Source organism: Sus scrofa, chromosome 5 (assembly GCF_000003025.6).
Source record: "Sus scrofa isolate TJ Tabasco breed Duroc chromosome 5, Sscrofa11.1, whole genome shotgun sequence".
NCBI lineage: Eukaryota > Metazoa > Chordata > Mammalia > Artiodactyla > Suidae > Sus > Sus scrofa.
This window is the reverse complement of record NC_010447.5, coordinates 10,975,243-10,994,141: the sequence shown is the minus strand read 5'-3', so window position 1 is coordinate 10,994,141 and position 18,899 is coordinate 10,975,243. Positions and strand designations below refer to the sequence as shown.

At 50.9% G+C, this 18,899-nt stretch overlaps 1 protein-coding gene across 2 annotated transcripts in view; it reads left to right on the top strand.

The window, feature by feature from the left end:
* The window catches only part of NCF4 (neutrophil cytosolic factor 4), a 117,856-nt gene continuing 99,096 nt past the window's right edge, over positions 140–18,899 (top strand). For both annotated transcript variants that reach the window (XM_021091535.1, XM_013997543.2), the window contains exon 1: positions 140–1,394. The gene's annotated coding sequence lies outside the window, so the exon portion shown is untranslated. The remainder of the gene's footprint in view (positions 1,395–18,899) is intronic.

Genomic DNA, 18,899 nt, shown 5'->3' with positions numbered 1-18,899 from the left:
GACCAGTGGGAAGGAGGGGCGGGGATAACAGCCCTTTCTCGCCAGGTAATTCGTAGCAGTATCTGCTCTTCAAACTTTTCTCGCTTGGCTAATAGTTGTAGAGCATGTCAATCATCTCCACCTCCCGCCCCCTCACCTCTGGAAAGTTCAGGGAAAAACAGCTCCAACAACTTATATCCAGAAGCGGTGATAAAAGCAGCTTTCTGATTGGCCAGAGGCTGGCTTGGACCATCTCGGGAGGAACGCGTACCCTCCTCCCCTTCTGGAAGTGGGTTCGCCCACGGAGGGGGCCAGTTGGGAGCGCGGGAGACTGGAGCGGCGCCTGCGCAGTGGACAAGGTGCAGTTGCCCAAGCGGAACTTTGAACCCGCTCTGTTGGGCCGAGGTTCTTGTCGCCCCCTCAAGTCCCAGATTCCGGGGAGAGCGACGTAAGCTGCATCAAGAAATCTAGTCCTTGGCTCGCATCTCACAGGGAAATCTGATTTTTAAAGCCCGAGAATGTCATGCTTTAAAATGTAAAATAGGAAAGTGTTGAAAGTGATGTCTGTGGACAAAGAGAGAACAAGTGAGTTTAATGTGGGGGAGCAGCGGGACTCAGACACTTGAAGCCCTACTTTCCTGAGTCCAGCCCCTCTTGTAAAATGGAGAATATATCACATACCGCACATCATCGAATGAAAGCCAGCCCCAGGACACTCCCCATCCCACAGGGAGGCTCCGAGGATGTCTGTTGACTTTCTGGGGGAGGCTCCTCTTGCTGAAAGAGGAACCTCAGACTGAAATCACTGCCGCCGCCGTCTTCCTGACCTGGTGACCATCGTGGCACATCGCCTCGCCCCTGAGCCTGTTTCCTCGTTAAAAATGGGCTAGTGGAACCCACCTCCTGGGGTTGTCCTGACGCTCAAAAGAAGGTCTGTAAGTGCCTGGAACATAGTAGGGGCTCAACAGTGAGGAATGGATGAATGAGAAGAGATTCATCTGGACAAATTTCATTGATCATCACTGCCGTATGCCAGGTGCAGGCACCCCTGTTCTGCCTCTGCTGGGGCCCCCTGGGATGGCTGGTGCTGAGCAGGAAGATGCCCTCAGTGAAGGTGCCTGCCCCCGGGGGTTTGTCATCACAGGCCTTTCAGTTACCTGGAACTTGCCTCACCTGCTCAGTGTCTCCCTGTGGCTACCAGCCTTGCGCTGGGCCATGAACACACATACACTCCACACATTTCTGTGGATGCTTCAGCCTTGAATTGGGAGTGAAACAGAGCAAGCTGCCTGGAAGTTTCTTTCCTTGGGACTCATTCCTGGTATTGTGATTAAGATGTGTCTCCTGCCTTCCCCTCACCTACTTGTCTTCTTTGGAAACATCATGCAAGTCTGTCTCAGACACCCCAGGCCTCGGTGAGTCAGAAAGCCTCTGCCTGGTCTTTCTGCCCCCGCCCCGCTTCCAGGCTGCCCTGCTAATTAATCCCTCAGAGGCCCTCTTGAGTAAGTCACTCTTTGAGGCAGCTCCATGGAGCTGAGATGCTGAAACACATTTGGGGGAGATATATCTGGGAGCCTCAGTTTCCCCATCTGTGAGGGGCAGGAGGGACTAACAGCCCCTCCCTCATAGGGCTGTCTTCCTCTGCCCACATCTGCGGAGTCCACATCTGCAGAGCCCACATCCCTTTCCTTGGTGCTGCTGTGTGTGGTTTCGGTCAGCACCATTGTAAGAGCATTGTGGGGTGGTGTTTTGTGGTTTGTTTTTTTTTTTTTTGCTATTTCTTTGGGCCGCTCCCACAGCATATGGAGGTTCCCAGGCTAGGGGTCGAATCAGAGCTGTAGCTGCCAGCCTACGCCAGAGCCACAGCAACGCGGGATCCGAGCCGAGTCTGTAACCTACACCACAGTTCATGGCAACGCCGGATCGTTAACCCACTGAGCAAGCGCAGGGACCGAACCCACAACCTCATGGTTCCTAGTTGGATTCGTTAACCACTGCGCCACGACGGGAACTCCTGTTTTTTTTTTTTTTTTTTTTTAGGGCCGCACCCACAGCATATGGAAGTTCCCAGGCTAGGGGTAGCATTGGAGCTGCAGCTGCCAGCCTGTGCCACAGCCACAGCAACGCAGGATCCACGCTGCATCTGCGACCTACACCACAGCTCAGGGCAATGCCGGATCCTTAACACACTGAGCAAGGCCAGGGATCAAGCCTGCGTCCTCATGGATGCTAGTCGGGTTCGTTACGGCTGAGCCACTGACAGGAGCTCCCTGTAAGAGCATTCTGGATCTCCCCAGAGAGATGGTGAATTCTGTACCCCTTACTCCACTACCCTGAGGGCCTGCTATACAGTCTTGATGTCAAAATGACAGCCGCATGACTGTCACTGAGTTTTGGGTGATCAGAGAGTTTGGGAGCCCTGAAGGCCCTGGTGAAATTCTAGTCTAACCCTTCCCTGAGTGGCTCTAACAGAGCTGGTGTTTGCTAAACCCATACTGAATGCTGGCCTCATTCTAAGTGCTTGAAAGGAGTCATTAATTTAATATTCATGTTCCTATCTGATATTCATAATAAGCCCTGTGAAGCCTGTATCCGCCCTTTTTGATAAACGGGGAGACTGAGGCTCCAGTGAGGTGAAATCCAATCCTCAAGGTTATAAGACTAGAGAAGGGCAGAGCTGGGGATGAAGCACAGACTATTAAGCCTCTGGCCCCTACAGGGACCTCTCCTGCCTCTAATCCTCTGACACTTCCTTGAATCCTAGAGAGTAAATATTTATTGAGTTCCTTGCAGCAATAGCTCCTGCTAATTGGGCATCAGCTATGCCAGGCACGTGCTGAACGCATCACATCCTCTTTCTTGAAGGATTCAACAACTCTGGGAAGTGGAAACTCTCTTTCCTTCAATTTCCCTGGGAAGGACGCTCAGACCTGCACAGAGCCTGAGCTCATGCAACAAGCCAGCTAGAATCAGAGCCAGCCTCCGGTCTCCCGCGCTTGGGACCGATGCATTTTTTTTTTTTTTCCATTGCCTGCTGCAGTCTTTCTGTTTTCATTAATAAGCTTTTCCTTGAGGATCTCCCCTAGGCCAGGCCCTGGGCTGGTTGCTGGAGCCACGAAGTGAAGGTGCCAGAAAGCCAGGCAGCTCTGGCAGATGGTGGCCCTGTGGGAATACCAGCCCAGTGCTGCAGGACCCTGTGTTTTCTAGAGGATTCAGGAATCTGTGGTTTGTGTTTTTTTTTTTTGGTTTGTCTTTCTTTCCTTCCTTCCTTCCTTCTTTCCTTCTTTCCTTCTTTCCTTTTCCTTCTTTCTTTCTTTCTTCTTTCTTTCTTTCTTTCTTTCTTTTTCTTTCTTCCCTTCTCTCTCTCTCTCTCTCTTTCTTTCTTTCTTTCTTTCTTTCCTTTTTAGGGCCGTACCCACAGCTTGTGGAGGTTCCCAGGCTAGGGGTTGAATTGGAGCTAGAGCTACCACCCTACACCACAGCCACAGTAACTCCAGATCCGAGCTGCATCTGTGACCTACACCACAGCCACAGCAACTCCGGATCCGAGCTGCATCTGTTACCTACACCAGAGCCACAGCAACTCCGGATCCCCAACCCATTGAGCGAGGCCAGGGATCGAACCCACAACCTCATGGATCCTGGTGGGGTTCTTTAGCCGCTGAGCCACAAAGGGAACTCCTTTCTTTCTTCCTCTTCCTTCCTTCCTTCCTTTCTTTTTTTTCAGGAACTGTTTGTGTGTGTGTGTGTGTGGTGTGTGTGTGTGTGTGTGAATTCCCCTGACTCTCAACTTTTGGCAGTGACCTTCAATCTAAAACACTGCGGCTGCAGGAGAACTCCTCCATTGTGTGGCTGTCCATTTGTGACATTTAGTCAAGAAAGACAGAGTGTGTGAAAAAAAATCCCAGGGCAAGAGTAGAAACAGGACCCCAAGGAGCACCCCCAACCCCGGATAGGTGAAGGGGAGCTGGGAAGGACATTCTGGAAGGAGAGCCTTAACGAGCGGGTAGGAGTTTATGACGTGGACACAGCGGAAAGGACTTCCTTGGCAGCGGGAACAGCATGTGCATAGGCATGGAGTTGCGGGAGCAAGTTGAACATTTGGAGAATAGCAGGTGACATTCTTTGCTGAGGTGAGAATGGGAGACTGGTAAGAGATAGGTCTGACCCAGGCCTTTGCTTGAAGCCAAATGTACAGCAAAATGGCAAAAGAAAGTGAGGCAAGGCCCCGTGTAGAACCTTCTTTGATGGGTTCATTCAATATATGTTTTATTGAGTACTGCTTAGTCAGCGCCATGGACAGAACCAAGCGTGGCTGTCCTCAGGGAGCATCCAGCCCCATGGGGAGGAGGTGACCAAGCAATGATTATCTGTGACTGCTTGTGGTCAGTGTTGCGTGGGAAAGGACTAGTGGATGTTAAAGAAAAACAAACAAACAAAAAAAACAACTCTATCCTGTGGTTTCTGGACCAGCAGGATCAGCATCACACAGTGACTTGTTAGAAATGCACATTCCCAGGCCCCCTGCTCAACTGAACTCTGGGCGGGGGACGGGGGCAGGCTCACAATCTGTGTTTTTGAAAACCTTTCGGTGGTTCGGATGCACACTCGTGTTTGGGAGCCTTCGGTCATGTTGGGATCCACTTGTATCCACTTTCTTGGGTTGCTTGACTGTGTCTGAAACTCCCTAAGACTCTTCCGGCCTCAGGGCCTTTGCACATGTTGTTCTCATCATGGCCACATGACTCTCTCGTGACCTTTAGCTCTTTGTTCAAATGTCGCCTCCCTGGAAAGGTCCCTCCCAACACCCACTTTAAAGGATCGCCCTCAATCTGTCAGACTTGATCTCACTTTACTTTCTTCGTAGCACGCACCACTCCCTGGTGTTATTTTCCATGTGTACTTGTTTATTTGTCTAGTGGCTGTCTCCTTCCACTAGAAGATAAGCTTCATGAGAACAGGGACTCGGTCTCTTTTGTCGTCCCAGCCCCTGGGCTGGTCCCCAGCATGGCGAGACACTCAGGAAATATTTTGGAATGAATGAATGAACCTCATAGGGTTTACCCTTCTAGGCATGCATTCCTTCAAAAAGCACCAATTCTAGAGCATCAGTTCCTGTGCAGGTAATGGGCCTGTTGTTGGAAGGGGTGCCAAGGATGTGTGGACGGGGGCAGCCTGATGCCTGGGTCTGCCCCACCCCCTCCTCCCCCACATCACGCAGCCCGTTCCAGACCCATAGAACGCCAGACCCTCTAGAACCTCCAGACCTGTAGGCGCCATGGAGGAGGAGGGGTTAACAGCAGTGCTTCCCCAAGCCAAGGCCTGGGCTGTTTGGCCTGATGAGGAAGCAGGCAAGGGCTTTGGGCGAGAAGGAGGGGAGAGAGGCAGCTCCTGACAAGTTATTCGCAGAGAACGTTCAGTCATCCTGGGGTTGAATGCTTCCAGAAGGCCCTGACAAGCAGCTTGCAGCTGAGCTGTGGCTTGGCTCAGTGCCAGGGATGACCGCACTATTCCATGCAGGGCACCCGGGACGATTGTGCCCACTGCAGGGTGCACGTCCCTCCTCCACGGCTCTGGGGGGTTCTGCCCTATCTGGGCTGCTCCTCAGAGCTCCGTGCTGGCAGAGTGTATTAGGATTGTTGGGTGCAAAACAATCCCTTTGGGTACAGAAGAGGCTTAGGGAGAAATTAGTGGAAAATACCTTTCAAACATTGAGGCAGATTTGCTCTAATGCGCCCCCGTCGGAGGGCAATGCAGAAGAGAGGGCTAGTAGTTGTTGGAATCTTCTGTATTTAGAGCAGGTTTTCCTTAGCCTGGCGCCATTGACATTTTGGATTGGCCAATTCTCGGTTGGGGGCGGGGGGCTGTCCTATGTGTGATAAGACTTTGGCAGCCTCCTGGGCTTCGACCCACTAGATGTCAGAATCACCTCCCTCGTTGTGACAACCCACAATGCCTTCAGATCTTGCCAAATGTCCCCTGCGGCCCAAAATTATCCACGGATGATGATCATGGATGTATGAACTCAACGTGTAGGGAATGTTGATTTTGAAATTGAAATCTGCAAGGGATGGGACACAGACCTTCTGGGTTTGAGTCTTGCTTTGCGTCTTAAGCTGCGTTGCCTCATTCCTGCGCCTGTGAGTGCCACACGGCGAGTAAGGGGTCTAGATCGGCACCTGACCAAACACCAGCTCTTATCAACAGCTATGGGGACGCTGATGAATCCCCCTGGGGCGATCTGTAATGCAGCGGTGGCGTCCGTTTTACAATATCCTATAAGGCACTGCGTCGTAGCTGCCTTCTGGTACACCGCCTTCTCACGGCAGTGACCTTTGCTGTTCCGTTTTCTACCGTTCACGTGGGCCGGGTTGTTTATGCCTCCGCCGCCGATGCAGTGCTTGGCTGTGGCCATCTCCATAAAGGGCAGAGCAAATGTGACTGACTCACCTTCTGTGCGCCTGGAATGCAAAGTGGAGCCCTGAGCCGTGGCCTTGGAAGTGCAAGGAGGATGCACTACCCAGATTCTGTCAGCAGGGGGCAGCAGCAGCCGGGACAATGCCTGCTGCTACGGGGGGAGGGGGGGGGGCGGGTAGCCAAGGGCTGCCTGGCTTGTTTTGATTTACTTCGTTAGTGCAAATATTTAAAGTTCAGCAAATCACCCCTCCAGAGCTACTTTAACAACCCATGGTAGCTTCTTGTGGGAGCCAAGAATCGCTTTTCTAAAACATTCTCCATTTAGCTTGTCTGTCCATTTCTGGATGCCTCAGTCTAAACCTAGGCTGAATTAGGCTAGGGGCAAAATTAAGCCATTTCCTGTTGCTTTTCCTCTCTGCTCACTGCACCGCATCCTTCCCCTTGTCTGAGTGACACAACGCCTCTCCCAGAAAGCACCCCAAGCAGCTGTACCTCACCTTTGAGCCCCATCTTGCCTCGTTCCCCATCCCCCCCATAGAAGCTCAGCAGTCCAGGGCCTCAGTCTCTCATACTTTCCCTGAACCAGCTCTTGACCCGAGCCACTGCATTCTTCTACTCACCTGGGTCACCTTTAAAATTTAAAAATTTCGAACCGACTGCAGGTCACTTAATATGGCTGGACCTGGAATAACAACTCCTCCCCTCCCCGCTCTCAGAGCGTCCCTGGGAGGCTCAAAATTGACACCGCCTGTTGCCGCAGACAAGTTTCACAAACTGTAAAGCGCTGGGCAAAGTTAAGGACTGTCACTCTGACCGTGATCGGCTCCCTGCCAAGGTCGGTTCCTGGGTGGTTGGTCTCCTGCTTCAAGGATTCTTGGGGCATGTTGTCAGCATCTGAATGTGGCATCTGTGTGTCGGCATCTGGCAGCCTTCGAAAAGGCTGGAAATACCCAACAGCCGTCCAGAATGCAGAGTCGAGGGGCCTTTTCCAGATGGAACCACCGGGATAAACACAGGCTGGCACACGAGCTGTCCAGTGTGTGTGTGTGTGGGGGGGGACTCCAGGCCCACCTGCTGAGCCTCTGGTGGCCGGAAACTGGCGTGATCGCCTTGAGCCACAGACATCCCTCTGGAATTAGACGAGGAGGCTGGCGGGACATGAGCCTCTCGACTTATCCCCCACTGGGGTGGTGTGTCTAATGGTGCCAGAGGGACGGGGGACAGTCTTTTAAGTCAACAGATCTGGATTCAGAGTGATCTAAACATGCAATGGCTCTGGGCCCCCTCTCGGTGAGATGACCCCCAGTTTCCCCACCAAGAGTTCTAACATCGTCCCACTTCCTGGGAAGGATTTTGAAGATCTTCCGAGGAAAGAATAAAATGGTTTGGAACCTGTGGAATGAAAAGTAGGTACTAAGTCGCGAGACGTCGTCCCGCCAAGGGCCAGCCCTTCACCTCTCTGATAGTTCCACGCTGTTCTCTCCCAATGCAGCGGTCAGCGCATCTGCCTTCCAGAGGAGAAAACAGAGGCTGTGTTAAATAATGGAAAAGATGTGCCTGGAGTTCCCATCGTGGCTCAGTGGTAACGAACCTGACTAGTATCCATGAGATGCGGGTTCAATCCCTGGCCTCGCTCAGTGGGTTAAGGATCCGGCATTGCCATGAGCTGTGATGTAGGTCACAGATGTGGCTCAGATCCCATGTGGCTGTGGCTGTGGTGTAGGCCAGCAGCTGCACCTCCAATTCGACTCCTAGCCTGGGAACCTCCATATGTTGCAGGTGCAGCCCTAAAAAGAACCCCCACCCCCAAAATGTGCCTGACCCCACGCAGCTAGTGAGAAGGGAGAGTAGGACTAGAGTTCATATCTTCTCACTCCAAATCCAGTTCCGTGGCTGCCTGGCTGGCGGGCCTTGGGAGAGCTCAGGAACTTGGCCAAGCCTCTGTTTCATCATCTGGAAAATGGGACCACTGACCTCCCTGAGAGAGCTGCGTGCGTGAATGGGATAATGCATGTAAACACTTGATGCAGCCTCAGAGTAAACACTCAACAAATACTGGTGGTTCTTACTATTCCAGTTCACCTTGTTCCTAGTGAATGAATGAGTGAGCAAATAACTCGTTTAAGTTAATTTAACTTCTGCCCTCTACCTCTGCCAGGGCCTAGGAAGCTTTCCTTGCAAGAAAGCCAAGAAAATGAAGCCTGTTTCCTTTAGATGGAAATAAAGGCCCATCGAAGCTGTGTATGGTGACAAAAGAACTGGCCCTCACTTCCCCTGTGTCGTGTTCACATTCTTGAAGGATCCGTCCCAAAGCAGAGAAAGGGCTGCCGCCCCCCCACCCCCACCCCCCGCGCAGACCATCCGCGACGGTCTCTCTGGCAGTGCTGACAAGGTGGCATTTTTGTGATGATTATGCAAGAAACCTTCCAATAACTGACCCTCGGCTCCAGCAGAAAGCTTTGAATTTTGCAAAACTGCTGGGGCATAGCAATTTCTCATCTGGCGCTGGCTCTCCCAGCAAGTTTCACAGCCATCCCAGAATTGTCTCTGAAGCATTCAACCGAACTGATTGCCCTCAGCTCATTTCTTGAGAGTTAACAGATGTGAGCACTAGAGGAGAGGGTGACAAGTGGCCTGGGACCTGGAGAAGCTGGGGGGGTGGGGTGGGGGGGGCGTGGGTAGCTTCTTGCTGGAGCACATCCAGGTCGGCACTGCAGGCTCCGTGGTGAATATAGAAAATGCTAGAACATTCAGGGCCTCCACAATCAGAGCGGCTTCCATGCTGCTCGCTCGGAGGTTGCTTCCCTGATGCGTCCTGCTCTTTGTGTTTTAATTAGTGTCCCTAAAGATGGGAGGCACATGGGCACTGCCATGCATGTAACCCCACAGGGCAGGAGGAGCGTGATGGGTCTGAGCTTGGGCTCTGGGGTCAGATAAACCAGGGATGGGCTGACTCCAAGACCACTTTGGTTTGGGGTTCACCCAGAACTGGACCCTGACCTAGGACTTGAGCACAGTGTTTTACAGTGACCCCATCCCCGGAAGTCCCATACGGGGGTGGGGATGTGAGACAGGGAGGGGAGAGGAGCCCGGAAGGGACACCCCTAAGCCACCTGTGGCCGTGGGCGGCTCAGCCCTTCTGAAGACTGTGCAGACTTTCACTGAGGAAGCGGGTGAATTCTCATCCGCCCCCTCTGCCATCTGGTACTTGGCCCAGGGCTGCGCAGCTGTGACCCTCCGCACAGCCGCCTCGCCCTGTGCGGGGCTGGCCGTCCACAGCCAGGAAAAAAAAAACCTGATGACCAGCAAGCATGTCTTGGGTCTTTGAGGGGGCACTGCTGGAACTGCTGGGACCTGCCCCCCCCACTGCCCCACCATCATTTAATCTGTTTCTGCCTCAGTCTCTGTTAAAAAGGGATAACAGTGCCCATCACTGTGGCTTGACGTAAGCACTAGGGGAAAGGAGAGGCTAAGCCGGAGGCAGAAGACGTGCTTAGCGGTGCTGCCATTATTATACTTTGCCACCTGTGTTTCTGGAAGGCCCTTCTTTATCTTAACCAACGAACTCCTATTTATCCTTCCAACGCCCAGCTTAGATGTCGCATCTTCTACGACACCTACTTTCTGTATATATTCGTGTCCTATGGCCATCATAACCAATGATCACAAACTTGGTGACTTCGAATGACAGCGATTTACTCTCTCCGGAGGCCACAGGTCTGACCTCAGGGTGTCAGGAGGGCCGTGGTCCCTCTGAAGACTAGGGGAAAATCCTTCCCTGCCTTTTGCAGCATCTGGTGGCCGCTGGCATCCTTGGCTGCGTCACTCCACCCTCTTCCTCCATCTTCACATCAGCCTCTTTCTGTGTATCTTCCCCTTTTCTGTCTCTTACCATAACAGGTGTCATTGGATTCAGGACCCCCCACTAATCCAGGGTGAGCGCACCTCGAGGTCCTTAATTACACCTACAAGGTTACATTCAGAGCTTCCGAGTGGACCTTCAACCTAGACCTTCTTGAATGATGACTGCATTATTCACATTGTGCTTGTGGCATGAACTAACCAGAGCGACTTAAGCAAACCGGGGTTCACTTTCCTCCTGTCACAAGTGCTCTCAAGGTTGGCAGCTCCCAGGCTGGTACGATGGTTTCAAGGAGCCAGCAGGGACCAGCCTCCTCCTCACTGTCTGATGGGACTGTCGCCGGCTGCGTCTTTAGTCCCTAAGGTGGTAAGAAGGCAGCCCCACCTTCAGACACCAAGACTGCCTCCTAGACAGGGTAAAGGAGGACGGCAAAGGCCAGCAGACACAGGGGATCCGCTTCTCCAGAGGCTTCGGGGCCAGCCCCAGCTGGGGCTCTGTGTTTACATCTCATGGCCCCAAACTGTGTCCCCAGGTCAGGTGGGTTTTTTTCCCAGGATATGTTGTTGCCCTGCACCCAAATAGATTGTGATAGAAAGAGGTGAAAATTTGTGATAAGTAGACAATTATAATGATGAGTAGGCAAATTATAATACAGTATAGTATAATATAATATAATACCCAGAAGCAATGAAAATTCACATCACAGCTCTTTCCCCGTGTTGTCATAGAATAGCTACAATATCTAGTTTAGAGGACACACCATAGTATATTCACCGATGCCCCATAACGTTTTCCAGACTCAACTCTCCTGGGGATCAGCAGCCTCCTTTCTGGACATCGAAGCCTGGCCCCGAGGGAGAGAGGGACCAGGTGAGCCCCGTGGGGGGGGGGGGGCAGCAGGAGCAGCAGGGGTCAGCGCCAGGGCCAGGAGGCGGTGGGCACACCAGAGGGACAGCAGAAACCCGCAGCAGGGACATGCAATGAACCTGGCGACGTGAGGGCGTCAGAGCCTTCCCGAGGTGGCGCTCTCAACACTGGGTCGGTCAGGAGGGAGAAAGTAAAAAGAACCACCTGGAAAGCTCTCGTCCTCTAGGACAGGGTACCCTCCTTAGATCCATCCGCGCGACATCTGTGCTCAGTAAATAGCTGGTGATTGATTGCGTCAACAAGGGAGCAAGCAGCCCGCAGGGGGTGCCGCGGCGGACTGATGGCCTGTAAGTCGGCTCAGATCACAACATCACAGCTGGAAGGAGCTCGCTGTCTAGGGGACCCTCGTACTGATGCGCGAGCTCTTTCCAAAGGTTCCTTGGTCTCCGCTTGCTTGCCTCTCTTGACAGGACGCTCACTGCTTCACAGGGTAGCCTGCTTTACTGCCCACCAGCTCAAAGTGTAGACAGAGCTTCCAGAGGTTCAGCCAGAAGCTGTTGCTTTGTAAATCACCTTGGCTGGTCCGGATTTTGTGCCTGCGGAATCGCACAAAATAAACCCACGTCCTCTTCCTTCCACTCCCTGCCTTTAATTATGCAAAGGCTTAACATGCTCCCTGTGTTGTGGCTTTGCTTCCTTTTCCCCTTGTGACTCTTTGTCTTGTGTGTGTACCCCACAAAGGTGTAATAAGTACCTCCTTTGTGCCAGGGACTGTGTCCCGTGCTGGGGTTCCAAGGGCGAGAGAATCGTGATCCCAGTTCTCCAGAAACCTAAAAAAACCCAATGGAGAAGATTCGTGTTGATGGTGGTGGTGGTGGTGATGGAGGCTGAATCCACATAACATGCGATTATCCATTTTAGAGTGTACAGTCCAGTGGCATCTCCGCAGTCACAACCTCATGCAGTCATCACCTCTCTAGTTTCAAAGCGTTGTCATCCGTCCAAAAGAACGAATCACTCCCCATTTCCCTTTTCCAGCTGTCTCCAGTGGATGGCAACCTTCAGTCTGCCTTCTGTGTCTGTGGAGTTACCTATTCTGGATTTCATATAAAAGGACATTTGGGAGTTCCCGTTGTGGCTCAGCGGGTTAAGAACCCAATATAGCATCCATAAGGATGCAGGTTCAACCCCCGCCTTGCTCAGTGGGTTAAGAGTCCGGTGTTGCCACAAGCTGCGGTGTAAGTCACAGATGAGGCTCGGATCCTGCATTGCTGTGCCGTGGTGTGGGCCGGCAGCTGCAGCTCCAATTCGACCCCCTAGCCTGGGAACTTCCATATGCCCAGGGTGTGGCCGTGAAAAGGAAAAAATAAAAAAAATCAAAGGACATTTGGTATCTGGATTCTTTCACTTAGCATAATGTTTTCAAGGTTCGTCCAAGGTGTAGCATGCAAATATCTGCCTTTTTTTTTTTTAATGGCGAAATAGTATTCTCTATACATATTTTGATTATCCATTCATCCACTGATGGACATTTGGGTTGTTTTCACCTTTTGGCTGTTATGAGTGATACTGTTAGAACATTTGTTTACAGGTTTCTGTGTAGGCACGTTTTCCGTTCTCTTGAACACATATCTAGGTTGAATTTCTGGGGCATGTAGCAAGTCTATGTTTAACTTTCTGAAGAACTGCCAAACTGTTTTCCACAGTGACTGAACCATTTTATGTTCTCACCAGCAACCCATGAGGGTACCAGTGTCCCCACATCTCTGGAGATAATTCTTATTTTCATTTTTTAAGATTGTAGCCATCCTACTGTGTGTGAAGTGGGATTTCATGGTGATTTTGACTTTCCTTAATGGTCAGTGATGTTGAGCATCTTTTCTTGTGTTTGTCAGTTATTTGTATATATTATTTCGAGAAAATCTGTTCAAGTCATTTGTTTATTTTTAAATTGGGTTTTGTGATGGTTAACTTTATTTTATTTTTTCAATGATTTTTATTTTCCCCTTATAGTTGGTTTACAGTGTCCTGTCAATTTCTACTGTACAGAAGTGACCTAGTCACACACCCATATATATACACACATACGTATATATACATATATTCTTTTTCTCACATTATCCTCCATCATGTTCCATTATAAACGACTAGATATAGTTCCCAGTGCTACACACAGCAGGATCTCATTGCTAATCCATACCAAAGGCAATAGTTTGCATCTTTTAACCCCAAGCTCCCAATCCCTCCCACTCCCTCCCCCTCCCCTTTGGCAACCACAAGTCTGTTCTCCAAGCCCATGAGTTTCTTTTCTGTGGAAAGGTTCATTTGTGCCTTATATTAGATTCCAGATATAAGTGACATCATATGGTATTTGTCTTTCTCTTTCTGACTTACTTCACTTAGTATGAGAGTCTCTAGTTCCATCCATGTTGCTGCAAATGGCATTATTTTGTTCTTTTTTATGGCTGAGTAGTATTCCATTGTGTGTGTGTACCACATCTTCTTAATCCATTCATCTGTGGATGGACATTTAGGTTGTTTCCATGTCTTGGCTATTGTGAATAGTGCTGCAGTGAATATATGGGTGCATGTGTCTTTTTCAAGGAAAGTTTTGTCTGGATATATGCCCAAGAGTGGGATTGCTGGGTCATATGGTAGTTCTAGATTTAGTTTTCTGAGGTCCCTCCACACCGTTTTCCACAGTGGTTGTACCAATTTACATTCCTGCCAACAGTGTAGGAGGGTACCCTTTTCTCCACACCTGGGCCAGCCTTTGTTATTTGTTGACTTGTTAATGATGGCCATTCTGACAGGTATGAGGTGGTACCTCATGGCAGTTTTGATTTGTATTTCTCTAATAATTAGTGATTTTGAGCATTTTTTCATGTGCCTATTGGCCTTATGATAGTTAATTTTCTATGTCAACTTGACTGGGTAATGTGATACCCAGATATTTGATTAAACACTATTCTGGGTGTTTCTCTGGGGGTGTTTTGGGATCAGAGTCATATTTAAATTGGCAGACTGGGAGTTCCCATCGTGGCGCAGTGGTTAATGAATCCGACTAGGAACCATGAGGTTGCGGGTTCGATCCCTGCCCTTGCTCAGTGGGTTAACGATCCGGCATTGCCGTGAGCTGTGGTGTAGGTTGCAGACGCGGCTCGGATCCCGTGTTGCTGTGGTCCTGGTGTAGGCTGGTGGCTACAGCTCCGATTAGACCCCTAGCCTGGGAACCTCCATATGCCGCGGGAGCGGCCCAAGAAATAGCAAAAAGACCAAAAATAAATAAATAAATAAATAAATTGGCAGACTGAGTGAGGCAGATTGTCCTTGCTAATGTGGGTGGGTCTTGCCCAATCAGTTGAAGGCCTAAAGAGAACAAGCAGGCTGGCCGTCTTAGGTAAGAGAGGATTCTTCAGCCTGATTACCTCTGAACTGTGACATTGGCTTTTTTCTTGCCTTCATATTCACTTGGAACCACAATATTGGCTCTCCCGGGCATCCACCCTGCTGATCCACCCCACAGATCTTGGCACTTGTCAGCTGCTGTAATTGCATGAGCCAATTCCTTCTAATAAATCATATATGAACATATGTATATGTGTGTGTGTGTATATATATATATGTATGTATATATACACTTAAAGAGAGATATGTTTCTCTGGAGAACCCTGACTAAATCAGATTGTCTTTTTTGTTGTTGATTTGTAAGCGTTCTTTACATATTAATGATACCAAATCTTTACCAGATAGATATATTCTGATATTTGCTGATATCTTCTTCTCTTCAGGAAGATAGATTATTAAAGAAGCAATAAACAGGAAATGAAGTGGGAGCAGAGGGAAGCACAAAGCTGGAGTCCCTCTGAATGGATGTTCCATGAGCACAGGCCTCATCTGGTTTATTTATTATAAGACCCCCCCTCCCCTGCTCCACTGTGCCTGGCACATAGTAGATGCTCAATAAAGGGTAGTGAGTGAAAATGAGAAGCTAAACTTAAGAGTTCAGCAGGAGCGGAGAAGGATCCCTAGAGGCAGCCTTATTAGGCTGAGGCCTGAGTCTTGCATGGAAACTCGCCAGGTAAGGCAGAAACAGTGGTCTAGGGCGAAGGAACGGCCTGTGTGAAGGCCCAGAAGAGAGAGAGGACGTGGCGGTGTTGAAGAATGGAGCCGTCCATCTAGCTGGAGCAGAGAATGCAGGGAATAAATGGCGGGTTGAGCGGCTGAGTAGGGGTGGGGGGATAGGAGTGGGCAGGCAGAAGGCAGTGAGGGGGGAGAAGATTGAGGCTGGAAGGGGTCAGACCCAAAGGGCTTTGTAGGCTGTTAAGGAGTTTGAGGGCCTCTGAGAAGGGGAGAGGAAGCGCAAAGCAGTGAAAGGTTGCTGAATGAATGCAAGATGCAGGAAGACCCAGGGAGGCTTTCAGCAGCCTGCAGAGGATGTAGGGGAGGCAGGAGAAGAATGTGGGCTCTGGCTCTGGATCGAGGCTCCTCGTGGTTGGAATCTTGGTTCTGTCCCCCATCAGGTGAAAAGTGGGGGTCATGCAAATGGGCCCTGGAGTCTCAGCCAAGATACTCACGTTCCACTTCCTCATCTCCATTTTCCCATTTCTCATAATGAGGGCAGCCTGGCTTGAGTGCCACCATGCCTGGGCCAGCCTGCCCTTGGCCTTGGGGAGCCCCCAGATCTGATCCCCCTAAAGCCCCAAAGGCAGACACATCTTCTACCACTTCCCTGAGAAGGTTCGAGAAGAGTGGAAACAGGAAATTCAGGTGAGGGTTCGCTGTGATGCGCTTTGGGCTCCAGGCTGGCTGCTCAGGCCCTTCTCTGGCTGGACAGGTGGAGAAGGAGGCGAAGTGGGTGGAGAGCATCCCTCTCTGAGCCGCTCCTCCCAAATGGCCTCCTGGTTCCTATATAAGCCCCAGTGGCAGATTCACCCGATTCAAATCTTCCTGGCTAATGTCCCTATAGAGTGGTGGCAGGGGGGCCCAGGGTAGGGGTGCATCTTTACTGTAAGAGGCTGAACGCTTTGGGAAGAATTCTTGCTGTGACTATGATGACTCAACAAGGTAAGGCTTCTGAAGTGCTTAGCTGTGTAGGGCACAAGTAAACCTTCAAAACTCCTTTGTTGGGGAGTTTCCATTGTGGTGCTGCAGAAATGAACCTGACTAGGATCCATGAGAATGCAGGTTCGATCCCTGGCCTTGCTCATTGGGTTAAGGATCAGGTGTTGCCATGAACTGTGGTGTAGGTCACAAACGCGGTTCGGTTCCCATGTTGCTGTGGCTGTGGTGCAGGCCGGCAGCTGTAGCTTGGATTCATCCCCTAGCTTGGGAACATCCATATGCCGTGGGGGCAGCCTAAGAAAAAACAAACAAATAAACAAAAAAATCCTTTATTGAATGAATAAATAAATGTTTTCAATTTTCATTTTCTTTTCCTTTTTTTTTTTTTTTTAATCCTTTTTGTCCTTTTTTAGGGCTGCACTCGCGGCATATGGAGGTTCCCAGGCTAGGGATCTAATTGGAGCTGTTGCTACCTGCCTACACCACAGCCACAGCAATGCCAAATCTGAGCTTCATCTGTGACCTACACCACAGTTCACGGCAACACCAGATCCTTAACCCACTGAGCGAGGCCAGGGATTGAACCCACAACCTCACGGTTCCTAGTTGAATTCGTTTCCACTGCGCCATGACGGGAACTCCTCAATTTTCATTTTCTGTTTTCATTTTTATGAGCTGTGTAATTTGGGCAAATTACCTAACCTCTCTGAACCTTAATGTTTTTCACCTGTCATCTTCCTTGGGGGGTCAGGGTGTGGATTAAGGGGTGGTCGATCATATCCAAAGCCTCTGGCGCACAGGAAGTGCTCCAGGGGAAAGAGGCAGATGTGGACGGCGGCTCTGCCCGGCTCCACGGCGGGAGCCCTGCACAGTCATTTTCTCCAAGCCCATGGCTGAAAGAGGAGAGACCCCAGCCCTGACTTTCCCCATCCAGCCTTCCCCACCTCTGCTCCTTCCTCCTCGCTCCCTCTCCTGCCCGCCCCCTTTGCCAGCATCTTTTCCCTGCTCTCGGATGGTCAATCCATCATTCAGCTCTCTGCCCCTGTGCAGACTGCTCCTGCTCTTATCAAAAGGCACCCAGGAACTGATTTGCTGGCTCTTCCTCCCAGCCCCCAGCTCCATCCTTACCTGCTCCCAGCCTCTCCCAGACAGAAGGGAGACAGAGATAATGAGGGAGGCTCCTCCGAGCATAACAATGAATACAAGCAGTCGTGTTCACCTGATGCGCAATCCGAGAGGGTGCACAGAGGGTGGGGACGAGGCCTTGGAGGATGGTTGATGGATATTCAGAGGCTGGTGACGCTCCATCTCCAGCAGGGCATGCTGGGCAGGGGGGCGCTCCCTTGTGCCCCTCTGTCCTTGCTGAGTTACAGGGGCTCTGTGGATGTGGCACCGTGGCAGGGTGGGAAAGCAGGAGACGAATTCAAGTGCCCATTCTGCTCCGCACATCGGTGTGGCCTTGCATGAGTCGCCGGCCACGTTGGGCCTCTGTGACCGCATGTGCGTCACGCCACCTTTCTGTGTGCCAGGCCCTGGGATCCAGCGGGGAACCCCGCAGATGTGTCAGCATCTTACGATCTTTGGGGTACACGGCTGGGAATTAGGTGGGCCTACTTTCCTCCTTATTCCACCTGTGATGGGGGGGTTGAGGGGCTCTAACCCCAGCTGGGGTTGTCATCCGGGGTGCCCTTCCTGAGGATGAAGAGGACTGGGCCAGGGAAAGAGGGGTGAGGAGGGCAGGGAGGGCAGAATGACCCAGGCCGAGCAAACAGCATGGAGGGACTGAGAGAGGAGGAAAGATGGACCGGACCGTGAGCGGGAGGAGGCAGGGGTGGGCGGGGAGAGGGGGCCGTCAGGCGGTCCCAGGGGGCAGGGGAGGCTGATCTTGGAGTTTTCTTTTTAATTTTTAAAAATGATCATTGATTTACATTGTTCTGTTGATTTCTGCCGTACAGCAAAGTGACCCAGCCATACATATACACACATTCTTCTTCTCATATTATCTCCTCTCATGTTCTGTCACAAACGCTTTTTTTTATAAAATGATTTATAGAATATTTTATGATAAATATAGTTTAAAATAGACCACAAAAGTATAAATAAAATAGATTAATTTTGTTCTACAGATGGGGCAGTCCCTGCACAATTTTAAGCAGAGAAATGTGACTCTGGGTGGAGAAGGACAGGGGAGGGTGAGAGGAAGCCAGGAGGCCGGGGAGGAGGCCACTGAGGTGGTGGCTCAGTGGCCAGGGCAGCTCCCCCTGGTGTCTCGCAGAGCCTGGTTGAAGCCAGCACTTATAGGAAAGGTGCCTGTATATAAAAATGCCAAAGCTGGGAGTTCTCGTTGTGGCTCAGTTCATAACCCGACTGGTACCCATGAGGACGCAGGTTCAATCCCTGGCCCCGCTCAGTGGGTTAAGGATTTGGCATAGCCGTGAGCTGTGGTGTAGGTCACAGACACAGCTCAGATCTAGCATTGCTGTGACTGTGGCGTAGGCCAACAGCTGAAGCTCTGACTCAACCCTAGCCTGGGAACTTCCATATGCTGCAGGAATGGCCCTAAAAAGGAAAGAAAAAGAAAGCCAAACCTGAGTTACCAACAGTGAGTGGCAGAATCGCCGCGGGAAGAGATGCCCAGTATCCTAATTGGAGACTCTTCATGAATGTGGGACCCAGGCCACACAGCTCCATGAAGCCGGGCCCCTACTGT